Source organism: Conger conger, chromosome 3 (genome assembly GCF_963514075.1).
Source record: "Conger conger chromosome 3, fConCon1.1, whole genome shotgun sequence".
Lineage (NCBI taxonomy): Eukaryota > Metazoa > Chordata > Actinopteri > Anguilliformes > Congridae > Conger > Conger conger.
Window position 1 is genome coordinate 40,405,073 of NC_083762.1, and position 17,840 is coordinate 40,422,912.

General features: G+C 42.0%; 1 protein-coding gene across 1 annotated transcript in view; it reads left to right on the forward strand.

Annotated features, from left to right (window-relative positions):
• Positions 1 to 17,840, forward strand: part of baz2ba (bromodomain adjacent to zinc finger domain, 2Ba) — a 116,934-nt gene that overhangs the window by 21,513 nt on the left and 77,581 nt on the right. The window contains exon 2 of the mRNA XM_061233940.1: positions 1,649 to 1,692. The gene's annotated coding sequence lies outside the window, so the exon portion shown is untranslated. The remainder of the gene's footprint in view (positions 1 to 1,648; positions 1,693 to 17,840) is intronic.

Genomic DNA, 17,840 nt, shown 5'->3' on the forward strand with positions numbered 1-17,840 from the left:
ATATATCGGACATCTAAGCACACAGCTTCAATCTTACCTGAAATTTCTTAACTGCTGCATATTACGACTCATGCCTTTTTCGGAGCCGTCGATGAGAGAGAGCTCTCTGATTGGCTGTCCAGCTAGCGAATCAGTGCACGAGAAGAGAAACGGAAGCGACGAAAGCAAGCAAACGAGGAAGTCAAGAGGACACAGACAAGTTACTATCACTACCAGACATAATTTTTGATTAGTATTACTAAATAGCGAGAGAACAAGGAAATTGCTGCAAACTGTTTGTTGTGAGCGAGACAATGGCTGCTTCTAGGTCCAACGCAATGCAAACGCATTCCCCGGTCTTCCGGTTTCCAACTCTCCTGGTGTGGAGAGTTATTACCTCTCACGCAGGCGCAGAACGTACGTGCAACTCGGCCGTCGGCGGACCGTTGTTGCGGTGTGTTTGGCACAGCCAACATTAACGACACGTATCGACGCGAGGCGGTCTTTGTCGGCGCTCCGCGGCCGACCGTCGGTTTGGTGTGTCCGGGCCTTAAGCGTGAACGCTGATAATAATGTTTCAGACATGCCCCACAGGGTGTCCCACAGGGTTCAATTCCTGGTCCTTTATACATTTATCTCTATACGCTGCCACTTGGAAATGTCTTTTGTGATCATGGAGTGAATTTCCATTGTTACGCTGATGGCACTGAATAACTAAATAATGAAATGAACATTTCGAGGGAATTTTTTGAATGTTTTTTGAGGGCATTTTTGCCCCAAGCCCACGTTAATTCCGAATACTGGCCTGACTCTCAGTAAATCAAGGACTTATGAATTTTAATGACTTTCATAATATAGGAAGGTAAAAAAAAAGGTCTGTAACTGAGGAGGCTGTGAAAACATTCCAAGTTGCAATTGTTGGTGAATACGTAGCCTTTGGTACAGCACTAGATGAGCAAGGGCACACTGCACTGGTCTGTCAGCCCTTCCCTGAATCATGTGTAATTGAAAGAAATAGGTCAGCGTTTTCCGAATGTTGTGCACTACAAATGTCTGAAATGTTGTGATAGGGGTATGTATTAGGAAAGGCAAGGTAATGTTGGTGAGTGACTGAATGCTGACCCACAATGAGCCTATGCTTTCTGCCTCCCTAAAAAACATAGATACACCTGCAAAGCTTATGCTAATGACTGGATTTTAAAATCTGTATCGATTCATGAGCTGTCATTGATGTTCTTCTTGGAACCAAGATAGTTTGATTAATGATTTATTGTGGAAACTGTCTTTATGCTCAATGTTAAACAATTGCTTTACAATTGATTGCAATTCAGTATATGTGATTGGGTAATAAATGTGGGCAAAATAACAAATTAAAAGATGGAAACATGATAGAATAATACAATTTTGCAAATGAGAATTTGCCCTCTTTTAAATTGCAGCGGCTGTACAGATGTGATGTTCTAAAGACCCACTTTGTGTCCTATTTGATCTGGCTGACCAGATTGCTGTTGTCCTTTGAGAGCCACGGATTGGCTGTCCTCCCCAGGGCCTGCACTGCACTGTATTAGCATTTTTATTTTATTTTTATGGTGCTTTCAGGAAGGAATTGTGGTGAATAAATAAATCAATAAAATAAAGCAATTAAGCTGACTTTTGCCTTCTGTTTTAGTTTGCAGGGCAGTGATGTCACAGAACTGAAGACACTCTCGAACAGTAAGTGTTTGGTCACATTGACTGCATTTTAATCACCTACTGCCGCTGTTGTTTAAGTCGTAGTCGCTGTTAGACGTTTCAGGTTGTATGTCATGGTTTTAGCAGGACAATTTTAGGGGAAGGGTACCTGCACATGAATGCAAAAATGACTAATTTATGGTGTTTTTAGTTAAATGCCAAACAATTATTTTCATCATCAGTTCATGAAACTGATTTTGCAGTTTGTGACCCTTATTCTTTTAAGGTGTAAGATCCCAAATATGTGATCAAAAGGTTACAATGTATAATGTAATAATCACTACTAGTTATTGACGGGAATGGAGTTCAAGAACACTGACTTTGCATTTTGAAAATAATTAGAACTAATTATTTTGAAATAATTAGAACTTCAATGGATTAAACAAAATGTAAAAGCATTATATATCTAAAGCAGCAGTTGTATATTTCTTTTTCCAGCCTGGTGTTTAGAAATTATTATGTAATTAAATTGAGTAATTGATAGAGTCTGAGCTTCTTTCCTTATTGATATAGAAGACATTTGACATCCATTCAGTTCTGAGCAGCTTTTGCATGGGTGATTCTCCAAATCTAAGTTATGGTGTCCCCTTAAAACATCCGGAAACTGGAAATATTGGTTCCAGTCCTGCGAGTGTCTGTCTTTAAGTTTTTCCTCTAGTTTCAATTATTACCACATGGTATAAGGGGCGCTTGTCAGAACAACTTACATTCACTTGCAAGTATGTAGGATGCATGTTTGCTCTGTGTTGTCTTTGTGTAAGTTCTTGATATGAGCAGCATGCAAATCTAGGGACCTTGTTAGCAGTCAGAATTGCATCGGCAGCCAGAATTTCGGCTACACAAATCTGCTTTTCCATGACGCGTGCAGAGCACACTGAGATACTAAGGAACTCTCCGGAGTGCTCAGCTGTCATTAATGCATGCATGCATGCACGTACGCGCACACACACAAGCTTATTGCTTTCAGCCTTCTCTTTACTGCGACGCGTGCGGTCCTTTGGATAACTAATTTAAGCCTGTGCAAGCTTCTTTTTTTTGTGTATAATACGACAACATTTGCGTAGGGTAGTTGAAATCAACAATGACAGAAAATAAGAAATAATTTGTTGTTAGAAAATATGCTTATTTAGGTGTATCTTGACAGAATTTCTGAACAGAATGAGTATCATTTCTTGACATACTTTTGCTTTTTTATAATAGATAAATATTGAGATATTCAGCAGTAGGTGGATTGTAAATGTTGTACCTGTTGGGTCCAGGTCGTGCATCAGTGATGCTGAAACCTGATGTTTTCAGCATTGTCAGTAGTGATCATGGAAAGAGTGTTTGAAATGGATTCTCAGAAAATGTGTGGAGGTTTAAATATTTCTTCCAGTTTGCGAAAGCTGCAAAGGTGACTGTGGAATAGAAGCTACACTGTATTGCTTTTTAAGTGGCTGACTGCTGGTGTGAAAATCTTTAGCAAGAGTAACGGCAGTGTTTCTGTGCGTCACTTCTGAACTAGTACAAAGAAAATAGGGACACCTGGAAAACATCCAAACAATCATGTTCTGATTACGCCCGTTTACTTTGCACAACACGACAAAATAAAGGGTAGCGTAACTTCCTGATGCCATTTGGGAAAGGTTATTGAACAAATCTGATTATTCAGAGCAAAATTCTTTTTGTAAATCATGAGGATAAAGGAACATGGCACTGTGGCAGTTTAAGGTTGAGATTTGTTTTTCTTTTGTTGGGAGGTTATGAGGCATTTGGGGTTGGGTAAGATGTCGCCAATAGCAGGAGATAATCTTAATGTTTCTGCCCAAGGGATTCTGGGAAGGTCTAGCTGGAGTTCATTAGCATTCATCACTGAGGTCTTCAAAGGAAATACAAGCACTTCTAAAGGAAATAAATACTGCGTAATAAACCTGTTTCAACCTCAAGAGCCTTTTTCAGAGGTCAGCCGCTCCAGAGTGGTTTGTATATTTACTAAGTGTGCAGTTCAGCAAAATATGTGAACAATAAGACAGTATTATGACAAAAGGGTGTGAAAATGTAAAAACATTTTTTAGCTTTAAATCAAGTCTTACTCCTCCCAATCAAGAGCGCAGACACTAAAACTACATTTTGGTGTAAAACAACTGAAGTGTAGGTTTCTTATACAAGACGGTTATGCTGTCCTCTAATTTAAAACATATCATAGCATTTTGACTCGGATGACGAGATGAGATGACATCTTTTAGCTTTATAGTGCTGATTCTGTTTAAAGAGTAGGTAACATCATTCTTATTGAACATCTCTGTTGATTGACCTCAGAGGAATACTGTGTGTATGTGTCCGTGTGTGTGTGTGTGTGTGTGTAGTATTATATTATTTGTTTATATATTCCATGTTTATATTGTACAAACATTTTTACCGAAAGGCCTGTGAAAATGACTCATTGGTGTTTAAGGCTGGTAAGAAATGAATAGGAAGAGCATTCTTATCCTCTTTGATCCCGCGCAGCCTCTGCACACAGTCCCTGTGGCCCTCCAGTGAAACCGCTCAGGGATTTACTCCGACAGCCATCGGTAACCTTCAGTTCTCTCATAAGCGCCATCATTCCCGGCACCTACTGACTGACTGATGCTTCTCAATCCCCCGTGCCACTTCTTCCATTTCTCTTTCTTAAAATATTAATGTCGCCCGGCGACATGCCTCTGAACGGCGAGTCCCGCCACCGGTGCCAAACGGGACAGATTGGCACGGCCGGGGCGGCACGGCGCGGTAGTAAATCGAGGTCCCACGCTCTGAGCTCAGAGCGGGGGAGGGAAAGCCCCCCTGTCCGCGCCCGAGGAAAGAATCCTCACTGATAAACAAATTAACACGCCACGCTGGTGGGCGTCTGCTTGTTATTTCGAGGGAACGGTTTTGGCGAAATTGTCTCTTCGTGCCGCGAAATATAACCTGCCGTCAAAATAAATACAGCAAATTGTTCGTGATGCTGGAATCCTCATTAAGGCCTGAACCAGGTTGCTTTGTGATGCTGCCACATTTGTGTTAAACCGCTTTCACAAGGTCAGAAACTCCACCACACTAGCGTCACTTTTATACTCCATTACCTATTTCTGCTTCGAAGCTTTGTCGAGAGAGGGCACGTGAGAATCATTTCAGGTTGCTGAACGGCTGCATTGTACTTAATATGTGTTGAACATAGCGCTGAATGCTTAAGACGTCGAACACAATTAATTGGTAAGGCAGAATGCGCAAGGCGCGCTCGTACAGATTTACTGATATCTTTAGGAATGCGACACTTTTAAACGACACTTGGGACGGAGGGAGGGAGGGAGGGAGGCTGAGAGAAGGAGAGCGGGAGGGAGGGAGGAGAGGAAGAGAAGGCAGGGAGCGCATTGTGAAGGTCACGAGCAGCAGGAGGCCGGGGAGATGCACAAGAGCTTCAGATTGTATTGCGTCAGCCCAGCAGTGCTTGTCTCCCGCAGGCTGTCAGGAATAGCAGCGTTGTGGCGGCGCGCTTTAAGCCCGCTATCTGTTTAAAGGCAAAGCGGAGGCAGTCCTCGCGTGTGGAGGGGGTTAAAAGGAAGGCTAATTTGTATTAAAACAAAAGGGTTTAGCGTGCTTCTCACGCTCGCCTTCCCGGCATTACAAAACTACCCAGGCTGGATGTTTTCTGACAGGTTACAGGACTGCGGAGACCGGAGGCGAACGGAGACGTTCCAGTCCTTCTGTGTTTGGCCAGAGTGTAAAAAGATTTTGGTCAGTGTTTTTGCAATTGAGATGTAGTAGCCACTTTCAAAGGCTAAATGGTTTCTGAGAAATTGTGAAGTGAAAATGATACAAAATAGCTAGTTAATTTTGCTGAATTAATTTTGGTTCCCCCTTTGGTTTTGTGTAAAACAAAATGTGCAGGACAAAAAGTCCTATTATGCGACTGCACTTGCTTCTCAGTCCCCTTGTTAAACTATATGAGGTTCCGAAAATTGACAGACAGCAGAAACCTGTTAACGCTGCCCAGTGCACACCAATAACTGCCATTTTTTCTCTTAAACTGCTCTATCCGGCTTTACAGTTGTTCATGTTTACTATCAAACAAATGTGACAGTCCCGCTTATGTCCAAACACAGTCCAGCAGAATAGGGTATGTACTGTTCATCTACACATCTTCACTTGAGAGTAAACAGGGTCGATCGTGACATCTTTTACTGTATGTCCAAAACCACATCCACAGTTGTCACCTCCAGTTGAGTGCAAAGTTCCTGTCGCATACCTCAGCTCACGCCCTTTCATCATGAACGTAGTTGTCTTCCTGCTGTAGCGACAGAGCTTTGTTTTTTTAAATTAGGTCGTTACTGTGAATCAGTAGATGCAGCTATGGATCTGTTTGCTAAGCATTGGTAACACTAGCACCTCCAAGACGACCTGGAGATGTGCGTATGGATGGTGGTCTATTCAGAGATACTGGGCCTGTGTGTTTTTAAAAAATGGGAGGCTGTAAATTTGAGGCTCGGACTAGCCGTTAAGAGGCGGGGTCAGAGGTCTGTCACTCAGGAAGAAGCAGGGTGGAAGTGAATCCCATTATTAAACCTTCCCCCTGAAGAACAGCACTTCTTTGCTTTTTCCGCGTGCCGTCATATTTGCCCCGGCTTCCGGACTTCCTGTCCACCGAGAGAAGCGGGAAAACAGACGCGAAATCACCTCAGGAAATGCTACGCGCCAGCCGACCATCAGAAACGTGACCTCACTCGGCGTAAAGACACTCGACAGAGTGCGCGGGGTCCCCCACGGCCTCTTTGTTGGTCCATCTAGGATCGCACGCGGGGCTCAGCGGCCGCAGAGACGTGAAGACGGTCGGTGCTTGCAGAAGCCATTAGAAGCACCTGGGGAGTCCCATACCCCGGAAAACACCCCCACTCATTACACCATTGCGTTTTTATAAAGGGGTGAGCATGAGACGCAGACGGCTTCTAAGAGCTCAGCTGAGATGTAATGGCCGAAGGAACCAGTGGTTAAATATGAATTATTTCAGGGGAATTTCTTTTGGCATTGATTTTCACATATTTATATTGATATGCCCGCCCCCCTCCCCCAAAACCCAACCTAAGATCACCCCCACCAAGGGGAGTAAGGGAACACGAACATAAAAGGAATCAAAGAAATCAATAAAAAAAAAAAAAAAAAAAAAATCTCCAGATTAATTAAATTAAATTGAATGAAATTAAATAAAAGGCAGCCATGCTTGGAAATCTTTGCTTGAAAGTTGTCAATTTTTTTTTATAGAAACCATGACTAAAAGATATTTCTTGAAAGGAATCTGTAACATTTTTGATAAAAAAAGAGAAAAAAAACGTTCGACGACAGGTAGACATAAAAAAAAACAGACTCAATTTTATTTTTAGCACAGGAAGAGCAGTGTCCAAGATGGATACTTTGTGCCTGATAGCAGCGTAACAGACTGGGTTAAGACTAGAGAAGGCTTGGTGTTAGGCAGCCAGGGCTGTGTGCGCTAGTGCTGTGGTGGCCTGCGAAGTATGCTTTCAGCGTGCAGATGGCTGGGGGGTAAATTGAATTTTCTTTAGTATCATTTGGCTGTTAAGGCCAGCTGCTTGCTTCCTCTCACAGCTACCCGGGAGAATTTCGCGCAGACCAGGGGGGGTGGAGGAGTTTCCAATGCCATATTCTCTGTGCTGTACTGTATGTGCATAAGGTGCTTTCGACCTGACAGAAAAAACTAACCAAACTGTGTGTAGTTAGCCAACTAAGGTAATTACAAGTAAAAATGGGCTTCCTCAAAATAATAATAATAATAATAATAATAATAATAATAATAATAATACTAATACTAATACTAATAATAATAATAATAATAATAATAATAGTAATAATAATAATAATAATATTAATATTAATAAATTCAAATACACTCCTGCCAAGCTGTTTCTAATTTGAGTTTTAATGGAAACCGGCTGAAACTCTGCGAGACTAAGAAACGAGCACGGCCCTAAAATGGTTCCCATCATATCAAGGCTGATAAAGAGACTGCCTTCCAGGAGCAGCAGAAATGCACTTAGCCGGATGGGGCTGCCGCTGCGCTGGCAGCCTGTAGCGCCCGCAGAGAGAATATCTGTGCCGTCAGCTCTCAGACACGCGCAGAGGTGACACCAAGGTGAACGCACACTCGCGCTATGGTCGGAAATCATTGATATTCCGACTCGGAGGCTGAAAATGGCTCGGTGGCAGATGGAGTCTTTGTCAAAGAAGAAAAATGGCAGCTCAGGGCTGTCGGAGCCATCGGCTCGGCTCACGGGCGGCGACCTTCCCTCCTCTCGCCGAGGGTTCCCTCGCACTTGATCAATTATCCCTCTCCCTTTGTTTACAGGAGACGAGACGGCTCAGAATGCCTGCTTTTGGGGGGGGGGGGTCAGTGGGAGGGGGGGATAAACATGTTTGCAGGGAACAGGCACCGGGGGCTTTGACATATATCTGAAGGGTCGCCTTCTCCGCCTATCTTTGGAAATGGCTGCTTAGCGGAAAGCTCTGAGTTGTATCGGGGTATTTAGTTTTCCAGAGTAATCACATTTTAGACACATTTCTAATGTGTCTGTATATTCTGCCAAAGGAGGAATGCACTCAGAAAAGAGCGTTATTAATGGCAAATAGGTTCCTTGTACAGTAATATAAAGGTACAGTTTTGTGGCCAACAGTGTTATTACGATGACTGATTTTGTTGGTATACCTCTGCTTGCTGAAATGACATTTGAATAGCCTTTCTTTTTCAGTTTGTTTGTTGTATGCTTCCGTTTCCCCTTGACCTCCATAAATCAGCATTTAATTCGATCTTAGGATGTTTCGACGATTCACAACCCTGCTTCTTAATCGTCAAGCTTACGGTTTCAGTTTTGTGAAATCACTCGGACTACTCACTCGGAAATCTGACTATGTAAATTAATTGCTGGATATGCACGGTGCGAAAAATGTGACAATTGACATTTTGTCAAAATGCTTTGCACTCCACGTTTTCATAATGAAATATGACAGGGTTTAGGTCCCAGAGCTAAATGGTACTACCTGGGGCGAAGAAAATTTTACTGGAATAGGCCCATGTGACACTGCAAAGTAGTACCTTTGATCTCAGGTTGAGTACATACAGTATCGGCCTTCCCCAGAAGACAAAATGTTTTTTTAAATCACAAATCACTTCCAATTAATTCAATAAAAAGTGACGTTTAAGATTTATTTTCCTATTTTCAATCTGGCTACTTATAGCAATTAAGATAAATTGGTTAAATAAAATAAGGTAGTTAATTTGTGGTACACTGTTACAGATGCATTTCAGGTAAATGACCATTTATCCTAAAAGTGAACATTTAATCTTGGATTGTCAGTTTATTTATTATATTTATTATATTTGATGCGTAAACCTCCATTTTCCAGTCGTTTAGATTAGTGGTGTGTCTGTGGCGTTGTGTGTGAATACACTCCAAACATCACTAATGGCGTACTTTACATGTCTCCTGACACGAGGCGACGCGCACATGCCCAGAATAAAATAGCGGAGCATGCTAATAATTGGCTTAAAGCAATAAAATTCAAGGTAAGAGAAAATATTGAAGGGTCAGGGGAAAAAAAACCGAAGGAAAGAACAAACGATGCAAAAAGAAAATGACACGAGGTCCTGGTTTAATATGTATGTATTGCAGGTTGGCGGTTGATTTCATTAGTGAATCTCATTGTTATGCAACGACTGCTCTCCTGCAGCAAAATGAATATTGTATTCACACGGCCCGTACGTTCAAGGGAAAACGCTTGGATTTAGGCGCCGCATCCTTCAGGAAAAGGGCCCTTTTCCTCAGCGTCTCCTCCATTTCTTTGAATTATTATTTTAAAAAATTGCACTCAGTTCAGATGTAGTGCAATTTAGAGAGAGAGGGGAAAAAATGTTTTTAGTTTTCCTCAGGGTAACTCTGCACCGGTGCCTGCCTGCTTTATTTCCAGAGAAAGATTGTGAGTGCTTACTTAAACCACGGTCATACGTGTTCCGGTATGTTCTTGGACAATTTTACTGAGTGTTTACCCTTCGTGTGTCAGGTGTGTGTGTGTGTGGGTGAGTGTGGTGGGGAGGGAGCTACAGACACTTCTGCGCTGCGGTGGATGGAATAGTTGGACTCGCGAGACGTTTTCACATTGCAGCTGGAACATGTGAACACGCGACCGAGCCCAGGAAAGATAATGGCCAGTGGTGTAGCGTAGTGTTTAGGGCACAGAGGCTGCATCTGTAAGGGTGTAGGTTCTATTCCCAGGTGGGCGGCTGCCATTGCACCCTTGTGCACGGTGCTTAACCTAAACTTGTCCAGTATAATAATATTGCTGTATAAATGGACTGCATCCAGACTAAGCTGTGTACGTCACTCTACATAAGAGCATCTGCTAAATGCCTACGGTGTAAATGTAAATACTGATAGTCAAGGAGGAGAATAAATTGCAGTGTGTTTCATATGGTCCGTCAGGCAGTAGTCTAAAGTATAAAATGCTGGTTGCTTATAAGTATTCGTCTCTGAGGTATTAAAAAAGCTTGTTTTTAACATAGTGCATTCTTGATTTTGTGAGTTCAAACCTGTCCTTTCCATATTTAATATCATTAACAGACAATCTGGGGGGGAGCGGGTGCAGTCAGTGTAATCCAGCTATGGTCGGGCAGGTTTCCTTGGATTACTGTATGTTAGTTTCTCCCCAGAATGTGCCAGGCTGTCCTCAGTGAAAGGTGCTTTCTTCTGATTGGTGCTAAATCTCCTGTAGTTCCGTGTGGCTGACTGTGCGGAAAATGGTCAGTGACTTTCAGGCGCGGGAATTGGAGGGAGCGCGCAAGGCTTCTGGCTCCATAAACGTTATGCTTCTTTTGGAAAAGAAAAATCTCATGTTTGAGCAATTCCATTAAAACTCACTACATCGCTCAAATAAGAAATTATCCCGACCCTCAGCCGAGTTGTTGCTTTCGTGTGCTTTCTGTGTTCTTAAAATAGCTGGGATTGTTGAACACGGGAACGGGGGAGCGGGAGACGAGGCCTGCTCGAGGGCGGCGGATGTTTGAAAGCGCGTGGCGGAGCAAACGGAGCCATTCGCGCTCTGCGTGTTACGAGCAACGCTTCGACGCTGCGCTACCCGATGCGGCGTTACAGGTGGCGTTCTATCACGGTGACCTTTTCCTGCCGACTGTCTTGGATCGAGCTGCTTGGCTTTTTTACGTTTTTACAGCTAAAGGAATGCGCGCGTCTTCAGTTCGGACTGAGAAAAACAACACGGCGGGATCTTAACCTTGCACCTCGAAGGTGAACCGCGACCAGACGTGTGAAAGTCCGGCTCTCTCCTCCGGCACCTCCGAGGAGTAATTTGGGATCGGGGTGGTGGAATGAGCCGCGGAGGCTGGCGGAAGGAGGGAGACGGTCACAGCGCTGTGGGCCGCGGCCTTTCCCTGTCGACGAGGCGTGCGGGGATCCTCTTGCCGGGTTTACTCGGTTACAGACGGCTCGGTACCGCGGCTCAAGGTTAAAGAGCCGAGAAAAGAAGCGGAGGGCTCTTGCCGGCTCTGAGCGGGTGAACGTGGAAATGCGATCTTTATGAAACCCCATCTCTCACCCTTGATGAGAAAGTGGTAACAATAGTAGCACCTGGTGCACGGACCTGAGAGAGAGTATTCCAAATGACCAAGCCTCGCGTTACAAGTGCCTCTCTCGTTCTCTCTCGCACTCGCGCACACACGTACGCAGACACTGGTTCACACTCGTGTGCTCCCGCAGTCCTGCAATCGCTTGTAATATAAACTCCGCAAGCATACAGTTCACATGCAAGTCCCTGTTTGAAAATAAGTCTGTTTATATATTATTGAGAGATGCATTCTGTAAGATTTAAACCAAAAATCCAATATCAAAAGGCAAGATTGTTATAGTGCAACATTTAGATGAGAACCACTACCCCTTTACGAGCTTGTTTCTTTCACCCAGAAAAATAGGAAATTGTGGACCTTAGTCCAGTTTCTTTGTTTTTCCCATCTTAATGCGCCTCATTTTCTATTGAGCTTTGAAACAAATGTAGCGTACTTTCAATTCAAATGAGCTCTGTTTATTTTAGACACACCAGACATGAATGCACAAACTTCAGGCTAATCATAATAGTGAATGCCTATGAAGGAATATGATTATTAAATCAGTCGTCATAATTGTTTTTAATACGACAGTACCCCTTAAGTATCGCTTAAAAGGAATGAATGCAAAAAAAACCCCACCCCGGCACAGCCCTTAAGGGGTTAATCATCCCTTTAAAATAATATAATCATGCTTGAATGTGTGGATTTCTTGCAGCTTACTTCATGTCAATGCTTCTTCAACTGGAATAAATGGAAAATATGTGTAGTGTTTAATTTCTGAGCCATGTACATTTTCACATATACTCAATACTTGATTATTTGGGTAGGTCCGGATCAATTCAACACACTTCTGGACTGCATTGCCATGAATTTTAATGAGATTTGGCATGTTTATTTTGTCATATAAGAAACCCCTTGAACTGAAATTTTCTTCTCTCGGATGAATATTTAGGGAGATATGGAGTAACGAAGTTTGGGCAAATTAGCACGACTCCATGATTTTGACTTGCCATATAGCAAAACCAGAGGGATTGTGATGGGGTGGGTATGTGGGAGAGACCATTGTGTAAATATGAAGGCAGGGAGGAATGTGTGAATTACATTGATTTAAATTCTGTAATTCAGTACTCTGCTTGATTTGTATTTACTTAATGTATAATATTTGTTAGGAAATAAAATGTATAATTTAGTTCACATTGTAAAATAAAAAATATTCTGGGGATTGCCTGTGTCAACTGATGTTTTGTCTAATCATCGCTGCTCCAACCACCACCGGACACCCTCCCAGACACCTTCTTGGTGGGCCCGTATTGTTATGTGCTCCCTCCAGGACTCAACTTTGCAGGCATCCAACGTTATGTTGTGGTACTATATGATAATAAATGGCTGTGCTGTGTTGAAAAGACCGTGCCCAGCACTGAAGAATTGAGATTTAGCTTTCTGCATCCTCATGGACCATCTCCATCTTACACATTTCCCATCCCTCCCTTGGGATGGACCACCAACCTGTGCTAGTGGTCGTTGAACCAGTCAAGGCAACTGGATGAAAATACACATTGTTGAGCCGAGGCACATTTTTGAGAGGAGTTTCTGTCGGACTGTTTGCTTGCCTTCTCTGATTGAATGATTCCTGTTCTCCCAGAGTGGATGGTGCATCTTTGGGTTGCATTGTCTGTTTGTATTATTTGCATTTGGAGAGTTTTTGCCTTGAAGTAACAAGTTTTAGTGATCTCCTTGTGTCTTGGTTTTTGGAGTTGCGTTGCAACTTCTAGTGGGTATCTTCCAGAGTACCTTTCAGAACCCTTTCTACTTTTTGTTCTCCAATTTGGTTTTGGTTGTTTGGTTGGTCATTTTTTGTTGGTTCCTTGGAATCCTTTGTCTGGAGGTACATAACAACAGACACTGCATCTTAACTTCATTAAGGGCCCATCAAGAAGGTAGTGTATTGTAATTTTGCATGTGACTGTCAACAGTATGTAGACTTCAACAACATTGTCAGGAATTAGTGATGTTGATGTCCCTTCAGATAAATAAAGTAAATGACCATTTTTTCTGGAGGTGTTGATGACATTATAACCTAACTTTAATCCATAGGTTGAAATATAGGTTGACCTATAGAAATGTATGGTATGTCAAAATCATGGATTTGTATTAATTGGCTCAATTTGTATTAATTGATTTGCATCTCCTTTGCAGTGCTGTATTTGCACTCAAAGCCATCAAATGCACTCAGCCAGTTTCAAACAACCCTTAACGCTGTTTAAAATGGTGGAGTCAGGGCTGGAGCCTTTTTGAAGAGTAAGTGGGCTTTCCCTCTGCAGAGATTCTGCCTGTCTTCCACTTCACAATCCTCACTATGGCAGCAGTACAATCAATAAAACATGAATGCAGAAATTAGTTAAACTATGTTCTGAATGGAGGAATATTGTGACATGATTCATGCAATATTTTTGTAATGAAGATATAACACAATGTCACCCTTTCCCAGTGGTGCCTTTACATTTTTGGCCATATAGTATGAAAAATATGTTTAATAATGAAGAGTATGGAACCTGTAAGTCAAAATAGTGAAAGGTTACCCAATTTAATGTTAGTTATGTATGGCCTATATACTGCAGTGGTACTGTAGTACACCCTGAAGACATAGGCCTAATGTTGTCTGCCAAGTTAATTTGTAGGAACGAAACTGAAAGAGATTCATCAACGTAAAGATTAAAACTTGTTTAAATAACGATGCCAGCTACTCCTACATCCGGTCACCAAATGAGATAGTGTGAGCAAATGAGCCTTACAGAGATAAGGCACTGGATTAATCTGTCTTAGTCTTAAACTTGATACATTTAAGGTGAAACGTTGCAAAAAGGGAACCACCATTTGCATTTCAGCACAATCATTTCAATAGAGAATATCCAGTGGCTTGATTGGGTACATTCTGTCAGATGTCAATACATGTCAAAGTAAGAAAATATAACACCAGAGTGAAGAGAGAGTTAATGTTTTTCCTGGGCTGTGTATGAGGTGAGATTATCCTGTGGTATCAGGCGTTTGTCTTCCACTGTTTCAGGCCCTGTTGCACACAGCTTTCAAAGGGCATTTGTTATGTGCTGTAACAGGAGCTCTTTGGAGGTGTGTTTTTCCATTAGCCAGGCTCTGTTCAAACTACAGCACACACTGCTATATCAATACAGCAGCTTCTGCCCACAGCGATGAGACGTGTACTTTTCCACCTGTTCTCTTTTCATGGATAAAATGTAAGTCGTATAAAGTAACCACCAGTATGACCGAAAGGTCATGGAACTGGACTAATAATTGACACTTTATGACGATAATGGTGAAATTTAATTCTGTATAGTGTTCAGTATTTGTAGTGCCAGTGTTGTTTTTTGTAATGAGAATTATTATTACTATTATTACTATTTGTAATTCAGAATTGTGTTGGTGGTGGCCATAGCAGTCGCCAAGTAGTTGTAATGGTTGCTGAGTACGGCATTTTGTAGTTGCTTGTTTGTTCCACTTGTGGTTGATGTTAATGTTCTGGTGAGGAAGCAGACAGTTTCACATCTGAACCTTCACAAGAGTTCACCACTTCCTGCAGCAAGCACTGCGGGACAGCATGCCGGCTCCCGCAAACAGATGCAGCAAGCGCCGAGCTCGTTTTCCGCCGAACAAGATCTTATCGCGTGCAACCAAGTAAAAGCGACAGCGGTTTTTCTTTGGAGGCTCTTTAGGAGTCTCTTAGGTCTCCCAGAGGCTTCATGGAATGTTCCGGCGCCTCCCGGCTGCGCCGTATTGCGAAGTGGCGGCATTCTAAATTTGCGGTGAGCCGAGTGTTAATGTGGCGTGTGCTCTGAGCGAAAGAGAACTTGCAGGAGACGGTCTCGCAGAACGTCACAGGAAACCGGAAGGTTTCTGTGGTTACGGGTGAAAACTGATTGGCGCGATGCTTTCAGGCCTCCACCGTGCTGCATTTACAGTTAATCAGCAGCTGAACCTGACAGTCTTACATCTGCAGCTCAAACGTATCTGTGCGGCAGCTCCACGAGCCACAGGGTTGACCGCTTAGATGCTACCTCATTATAGTAATTGCTAATCTCGGAGAATGGCAAACATGTTTCCTGTCATTAAGACGGAGACACGACAGTGCGTGTGTGTTTGTGTACAGTTGCCGTCAATACCAGCAGCAACATATGAGGACTCTGACATTGCATTTTATTTAGCAGACGCTTTTACCCAAAGCAATATTCAAAAAAAGCGCATAAAAACAAAGGTCTTTAGAACAAACTACAGAAATGGTTGGATAAGCTACAATTCGTAAATAATCAGTTGTACAGCCATGTACGTTATTTCCAGTACAGACATATCCTATACACACACGTCAGTAGAGACAGTAGAAGCGGCCATTCTCGGCTCTGCCTGAAGAAGCTACGTCAACATGGCGGCTGTCCTGCTGAGCTGCGGTTCTGTGATTCAGACAGAGGAGCGTGAAGCAGAGATGCAGAGCAGGAAGAGGGAACTCTCTTTAGCCCCAGCTGCACTGACTGCCGTTAAACTGGGAGATGCTGCATCAGTCCTTAAGTGCTGTTTGAGCACCATTATAAGGTTTCGCCACATCGCCATCCAGGCAGTTTCTGCCCTCGGGGTTGACCCGTTTTAATGGACATTGATGTGCTCCTGTGTTTCGCATTTTCAAATTAATATCATAGGTTTTTAATGATTAATGGCTTGATTTTCTTGGAAATATTCCTTTGACACGTCGTGCAGTGGGTGAATGTGTACTGTCAAAGCGCAAGGTTTATTTTCAGTGTGACACAAATAGTGTAGAAGTACAGAAGTAGACAAAAAATATGTTTGCTATTTTAGCTTTTTTTTTGGGGGGGGGGGGGGTGTTTACTGAATTAGTTAAAATATAGAACTCAGATTTAATAAAGGAATGATTGCAAAAATTAGGGTACACCCAATTTTAAACCGTATATCCTTACACAAAAATATTTAAAATATTCAAATATAGCTGCAAGAAGTGATTTAATGGTCAAGCACAGGGCCCAATTAAACATAACCTATGCACCAAAAATACATATAAGTAAAAGCTATGCAGCAGTTATGAATTATGCAGTGTGGATGACCTAGTTGATTAGAATTCCTAAAATACAATTCACAGTCTTATAATTTTGGATCCACTATGGATTCACCAAGCAGATATGTCATAAAAACCTGCACTGACATACAATTTGAATGTCATCAACAGAAATGAACAGTGTTTTATATTATTTTACATGCCTGTTTAGATATCAGTTTGTAGATTAGAAAACAAATTAGATTAAATTCACAGTTCTCTTCAATGCAAGTTGTCATTGATGTATTTTACTATTTAAATCCAGTACGGTGCAGTGACGAGATCATTTGATTTATACAATATTTTGCATTACTGTGTTTCAATTTTACATCGTTATCTGTTCTGATTTTTAATTTGGTAAATAAAACTATTTGAGTGCTTATATAATAGCTCTCTACAAACCTTGTATTTTGTGGTTTTTATAGTCTTTAAGAAAAACAATCACCAGTAATATTTATAATGCAACACTCATTTGCATATCCCTCATATTTAGCATATTGTAAGCACATTTTACATTACAGCCTTTTGTACTTAGATTGTGTGTTAGTGAGTCAGTTTCAGCCACGTAACTGCCACACCTTTTAAACACAGCTCAGACTTGAGATGCGGAGATACCATATGCTAACTGGGATGATGGAAATATTAATTTTGCAAAGAGAAGCATTTTCTGAAGATGTCTTGGAGGCAGAGAGGAAATTGGCTATTTTTCTCTACACATTCATCAAAATAAAAGTAGTCCAGTGAATGTCCCCAGTGACTGGTTCCATGAGTGTATTCAGACCTTGAGTGCATTCAGTTGTCTACGTAAGCTACAGCTGTGCTGGCAGGTCAGTATGGTAATGTGCACCACAGTAAATGTCACGTGTTTCTGAACTACAACGTAATTCAGCCCAAACCAAAAGTACTTTATAAAATAACTGCATTTGAGATCATTTTGTTATGTCGTTAGAGCTAAATGTGGATTGCTGCAAATAGATAAAAAACAAAAACAAACATTAAGTAAGCGGTATGTATGTTGAAAGAGTGCAGTTTTGACGTGTTCTGTTTTTTTTTTCCATTGTACTGCAAATGTATTTCTCAGGCCCACAAACAGCCTACTTTTGGCTTTCCTCCACTAAAAAGGCCGTCAACCAGGTGTTGTTGTTGTTTTTTCTGTCCCTGGCCTGCTGGTGCAACCTTCAGAACAGCAACAGAAAACCAGAAATGAATAAACCAGAGGTCAATGTGAAATCCAACAGTACTGCTTACTGCTTGACTGTAAAAATGTAAGAAATTGATACTTTTCATAGAATTTATAGAAATTTGCTCACATTTCATTAACTCTTGTGTAGAGCATTCGGATCAGCTCTCCTTTCTAGGTGACATAAGACATAAGGGAGATGTTGTTACTTCTACACTGCA